Here is a 7,000-nt window from a genome sequence, read left to right as displayed (position 1 = left end):
TTTGTACTAGCATCTGAAATATGTTCATATCTAGAAACCATTCGTTCTTGAAAGAGTCTGTCTGGATAACTCATCCGCTCCAATATTCTTGCGACGGGGAATGTAAACTGCCAATAGATCCAGTAAGTGTTGTTCCGCTAGCTCCATTATTGGACAAACTTCCTTCATGATCTGCTGTGGGTCCCCCCTTGATTTTTGATATAGGCAACAGCTGCTCTATTGTCTAACTTCAGCAGAACCGATTTGGAAACAATCTGAGGAAGGAATGACTGTAAAGCTTGGAGGGCAGCTCTGAGCTCTATGATGTTTGAAACAGTATGATTCTGAGGAACCGGACCAGTCCCTGGACTGCCAAATCTTCCAACGTCGCTCCCCAACCTTGTGCACTTGCATCTGACGTTATTGAAATCCAAACCGGAGGAGTGATTGGAAAACTATTCTCTAGGTTTTTCCGCGTCTTCCACCATTGAAGGTTTTTCCAAACTTTCCATGGAACAAAAATCGGATATCTCAAATCTCGACCTTTGCACTGGTGAATGAAATTCAACTGAAATTCCCAGAGATGCCAGTGAGACCATCTGACTAGAGGAATCGTTGAGGTCATTAGACCTATAATTCTCATAAACTGTCTGACAGTGAGATACGAATTTTTCTGTATCAGACTTATTTTGTGCATAACAATGTCTTGTTTCTGCCTTGGTAACGAGACTGTGTTGTTCACTGTTGAGAATAGAGCTCCCAAGAACACTAAAGTCTGTGTTGGTTCCAACTGACTTTTTCTTAAGTTTAGCATCCAGCCGAATTGTTTCAGTGTATTTATCACAATATCTCGATGTTGTATGAGGTGTTGTCTGGATCTGGCAAGAATTAACACATCGTCCAGATAGTGCAAAATTCTGATATCTTGTTGCCTTAGAAGAGATATTAGTGCTAGAAGTGTCTTCGAAAAGGTCCTCAGGAAAGTACACAGACTGAAAGGCAGACAGCAAAACTGGAGTTGGCAGTCTCCCATGAAAAAACGCAAATACTTTTGGAAAGAAAGATCTATTGGAACATGAAAATATGCGTCTTTTAAATCTAGGGAGCATAGCCAATCTCCCGGTCTTACTGCCTTTATCACTGTCTGCAGAGATTCCATCTTGAACTTCGGAATTTTTATGAATTTGTTCAATGCTTTCAAGTCTATTACTGGCCTCCAATCGCCTGTCTTCTTTTTCACTAGAAAAATGGGGGAGTAGTAGCCTTTGAACTTTTCTTGTTCCGGGACTGGGACTACTGCTCCCTGCGTAATCAGTTTGCACATATTCCATAAGAATCTTCTTTTTCTGATGATTTCTTGGAACCACTGTTTCCATTATTCGCGGTGTGTGAGGCATTGATTTGAAAGTCCATTTGTGACCTGTTCTCACTACTTGATTGACCCAAGAGTCTTTTATTCTCTCCACCCAAACTGGATGAAAAGTTGATAATCTTGCTCCCACTTTCTCCAGCTGAGCGGGCCTTATATCAAAAGGACTTCTCGTTATTTGATGGAACAGTCGAGGATCTATTTTTGGCTGACCTAACAAAAGTGGATTGAGGATTTCTCCATGATTTGTTAAACTGTCTGGATGATTGAAACTGTCTTGAGCCTTTAAACCTTTGTGCCGTTTGTTGCTTTTGCTGGCTCGATCTTTGCCTTCTAAATTTTCTGTCTTAGGGGTATAAGGCCAGACTTACCCCCTGTCACGTGTGTTATCGATTCATCCAACTTTGGCCCAAATAGATTCTGTCCATCATAAGGGATTCTTGACCAAGATATTTTAGATGAAGGATCTGCCACCCATGGTCTCAGCCATAGTGTTCTTTTCCCTAGAACGGAGAATAGCATAGCCCTGCTAGCACTTCTAATTATATCCAATGATGCTTCACCCATGAAATCTGACGTAAACCTCATATCATCTAGGAAGGAAAAGAGTCTCTTTATCAGCTCCGTTAGAGATGGCGTCTGCCATATTATTAATCCACATTTTTAGAGCTCTTGACACGGATGTTAGGGATATTGCAGGTCTTACAGCATCTCCGGCAGACATGTACGATTTTTTAAGGTCTTGGTCTAGTTGTCTATCTTGAATATCCTTAAACTAGGTCGTGTCTTCCATTGGTAGAGTGGAATTCTTTGCCAACCTGGCTATTGAAGCATCAATTACAGGACATGCATCCAATAAAGGATCATCTTTCTTCGAAAGTGGATACATTTTATGTAATCGATTTTTAAGCGACGTTTTCTTAGACGTTTGTTTCCATTCTCCCTGTATTACATTTTTAACCTGGGGAAAAGACGCCTGTACTTTCTCTAGGTGTTTAAAGTATACTTTTTTCTTTGCTTTTTCTGTCTGATCTTCTTCATCCTCCCAATCAATAGTCTCTTTAATGTGAGAGATAAATGATGGAATGGAAGAAAAGTCTATTACTGACTCCCAATCTTCAGAACCCTCTGAATCCTGGTCGGAGACTACATTGGATTGCTTGTGAATCTGTATGTCTGTATTAGATTGCTGATAAGTGTTTGACATCTGAACCAAGGCATCCTTTACGGTTTTCTTTATAACCTCCGTCAAGTCACTGCTCTCTCCTGCAATCTCGCCAAGGCACGAGAAACACACCATCTTGTCGGGCAATCTATCTTTGCCACAGATCCAACACTGATCTTCTGATTGTTTATTTGTCTTTTTTAGACATTTTAGTGGTGCGGACTTATGCCGCTGCTCTGTGTCTGGTGACTCTGAAGCTCTTCTATCAGATAATTTTCTTTTTCCTGAATACACCACTTGGCTCTTTGAAGTTGATGAATGTGCAGACTCAGATGGCTTCGCATGTTTCTTTTAGTCTTCAGAATCTGTATAAGAATGTCTTGAGCTGTAGAGAGAAATAAATGTACTTATTAACTGCTTTACCGTCTGGAAAGCATAGGCCATAACCTACCTTCCTTACCTATTTGATTTATAATGGTCTTTGTTATGGTCTTTATGATGGTCTTTAGAGGTATATTTTGCCATGGCAGCAAAGTAAAGTAAAACAGAGGGCAGCTGTAATAAGATGAAAAATACTCTATTAGAGTCTGCTTTCCATCATAGAATTTCATAGAAATAAATAAAAGATGACAAGTAGCAGTACAAAACATAAGCAAATGTCACCTGTAGCGGGCAAATTCCGTAGGAGGGTCACACCGAGAGCCGTCCTGCACTGACGTCCTGTCCGCAGGTCGAATGCAGAATTGTGGACAGGCAGTGCCGGCTCTGACTTACTTTTATTGTGTCATGCGCCTGCCGCCGCCGCCGTCCCATATGCAAGATGGAGTCCGGAGTCTTTCTACCTAGAGTCGCGACGTGCCAGTAGTAAAGATGGCCGCCGCGACCTTTGCCCTTCGTGCGCATGCGCAGAGCCTCTACTGACGCCGTACCTGAAAGAAACCAGAGTAACGGCGCCCTTGGCGATCAGGGCTGAACAAGCCTAGCGCAACAGACGCACCCACCAGACGCCAACCTTGGCCGGCAACCTCATATGGTAAGCAACCAAAAAACAATCAATCTTAATGATTATAAAACTGCTGACGACCAACCAGTAATACTGCACCCATAGGCTCCTTTAGATGCCTGGGAGACAGTACTTCAACCAGAGGCCTAACTGGCTGGACCTGCAAATGCAGAGGTAAGGTGTAGAATGTACAAATAAACCAAAAAATAAACTCAGGAGAAACAGAGTATAACAAAAATAGGACACTTATCTGGCGGCGAGGACAAAAGGAATACTGAGCAGTGGGTGGAGTTTCTTTTATACTCGGGGTGGTCCTATCTGGCAGTTAATAGGCGGGGAACTGCCCATATGTTATGCTGACATGGAGTTGCCAGGGAAAAAACGATTCTGATGAGTGCTTAGCTCCACCTAGTGGCCCAAAAGTACATTTAAAGTAGGAAAAAAACACATTACACATTAACCTCTTGAGGACCGCAGTGCTAAATCCCCCTAGTGACCAGGCCATTTTTAGTAAAATAGGCCACTGCAGCTTTAAGGTCAAGCTGCAGGGCCACACAATACAGCACACAAGTGATTCCTCCCCCCCCCCCCCCACCAACAGAGCTGTCTGTTGGTGGGGTCTGATTGCTCCCCCATGTTTATTTTTGTTTGTACAAATAATTTTATAATTGTTTTTTAATAAAAAACAGTGTTTCTTTAAGTATTTTCCCTCCCTCCCCACAGCCGGCCAATCAGGACGATCGGCTGTCATAGGCTTCTGCCTATGAGGGCCGATCGCTCTCCAGTGTACCAGGGGGACAGCCGTGTCACACGACTGTCCCCAGTACAGCGCTGCTGCCGATCGCAGCGCTGTACTTGTAAATAGACGGCGATCACACTGGCGATCTCCTGCATTAGCTGGCCCTAGGACTTTACGCCAATCGGCGTTAGGCGGTCCTGGGGCTGCCGCCGCGGTCACGCCCATCGGCATGACTCAGTCGGCAGGAGGTTAACCACTTCAGGAGGAGAGCAATTTTCACATATCAGCGCTGCTCCCATTCATTTGCCAATAACTTTATTACTACTTATCACACCCAAATGATCTTGGTATTGTTTTTTTCAAGACAAATTTGGCATTTAGTGAGTACAATTTTTGTTTAGTAATTACCTTATTTTCGATGCATTTTAAAGGGAAAACAAGGGGGAAAATGGAAAAAATACACTACATCCATTATAGCTTTACAATAAACCGCTCTAACTATAAGTTAAACCCACAAATTTTATTTGCTTATCCATCCTGGTTATTACAACATTTAGATTATGTTCCTAGCACAATTTATGGTGACAATATTTTATTTGGAAATAATGTTGTGTTTTTTGCTTCCTCGTTGTACACTATCGATTTCAAAACCTTATTTGCAAAAATAACAGTAATATAACCTCATGGCATGCATATTTGAAAAGCCAAGTTCCTAAGGAAGCAATATAGTTATTTTATTTTATATTCTTTCACTTTGTTTTCATTTTACAAGTCTTGGTTTTGGTAAAGAATATACAAAATTTTTATTGCTTTTGGTTCAGCTTGTTACTAAAAAGAATACACAAGACATAGCCCTTAACCCTAAAACACCCTAAAATCTATTGTTCTACTCATCACGGTTAAAATGTTACCCCATATGTCTTGTGCAGCTATACTAATACTTTCCCAAGTTTGATTATAATTTTGAAAATTAATTTTTATGTTGGATTGAGTTTGTCCCTACCCATTTTTCATGTGATGTAGGTCCAAGCTTTAAAACATACCAAAATGTATTCTACAAAATGTATTCCCGGATAAAATGATACCACATGTGCCTCATTTAGTAACAAACTGGTGGTAAACTCTCCACAATTACACTGGACGTGTATGCTCATTCAGTTAGGCTGAAGTGGTTGAAGACTGATTAACCCCCACCCTCCCCGTAGGTTAAAAAAAAAATTAGTTTTAAAAAAATACAGGATCGTCTCAAAACATTTGCATATTGTGATAAAGTTTCTTTAACAAAGTGTTTTACTTTGCTAACCATGGGGTTGGGTGAAAGGGTTTAAAAACTACACGCACGCACGCACGCACGCACGCACACACACACACACACACACACTCTTCTCAAAAAATTAGCATATTGTGATAAAGTTCATTATTTTCTGTAATGTTCTGATAAACATTAGTCTTTCATATATTTTAGATTCATTACACACAACTGAAGTAGTTCAAGCCTTTTATTGTTTTAATATTGATGATTTTGGCATACAGCTCATGAAAACTCAAAATTCCTATCTCAGAAAATTAGCATATTTCATCCGATCAATAAAAGAAAAGTGTTTTTAAAACAAAAAAAGTCAACCTTCAAATAATTATGTACAGTTATGCACTCAATACTTGGCCGGGAATCCTTTTGCATAAATGACTGCTTCAATGCGGCGTGGCATGGAGGCAATCAGCCTGTGGCACTGCTCAGATGTTATGGAGGCCCAGGATGCTTCGATAGCGGCCTTAAGCTCATCCAGAGTGTTGGGTCTTGCGTCTCTCAACTTTCTCTTCACAATATCCCACAGATTCTCTATGGGGTTCAGGTCAGGACGTTGGTAGGCCAATTGAGCACAGTAATACCATGGTCAGTAAACCATTTACTAGTGGTTTTGGCACTGTGAGCAGGTGCCAGGTCATGCTGAAAAATGAAATCTTCATCTCCATAAAGCTTTTCAGCAGATGGAAGCATGAAGTGCTCCAAAATCTCCTGATAGCTAGCTGCATTGACCCTGCCCTTGATAAGACACAGTGGACCAACACCAGCAGCTGACATAGCACCCCAGACCATCACTGACTGTGGGTACTTGACACTGGACTTCAGGCATTTTGGCACTTTGGACCTATAACGATCGGTGTCAGCACGCAGAGAGAATCTGATTATTGGTGATCTGCAGTATCACCAAGAATGCAGATATATACCTGATTATTGATGATCTGCAGAATCACCGATAATACAGATATATTGCTAACCTCTGGACACCTTTTGGTATGTGAGTGTTTGGTGCAACACTAGTACTTTGAGTAATGCACCTGCTGAGCAGGTGATAATAGACAGTAAAGAGACACTGCTCTGAGAGCACAGGAACCTTCCAGCAGCCTGAGACTCCTCAAGGGGTGGAGTCAGGCTGAAGATAGGGAAGGCCAGAGAGTGAGTGACACCTGAAGGTGGATGTCACTATCTGGTTTGGAGACTATCTCTTAATAGGAGAGATAGCTCTCGAGGTCGGGCTCGCCAGGTCGGCAACACACTGACAGATAAGTACAAAGACAGAAGGCTGATTCGGTATCCAAGGCAAAGCAGGGTCTGGCAATGGAATATCAGATATGCGAGGTACCGAATCAGAAGACAGAGGAGTAGTCAGAAAAGCAATAAGTCATAACAGATATCAAACAATGCCTAGTCTGGGTGCGAGGTCCGTGGTCTCAGCACCCTGG

This window comes from Hyperolius riggenbachi, chromosome 1 (assembly GCF_040937935.1).
Source record: "Hyperolius riggenbachi isolate aHypRig1 chromosome 1, aHypRig1.pri, whole genome shotgun sequence".
Classification (NCBI taxonomy): domain Eukaryota; kingdom Metazoa; phylum Chordata; class Amphibia; order Anura; family Hyperoliidae; genus Hyperolius; species Hyperolius riggenbachi.
Note: the sequence above shows the minus strand (reverse complement) of the source record.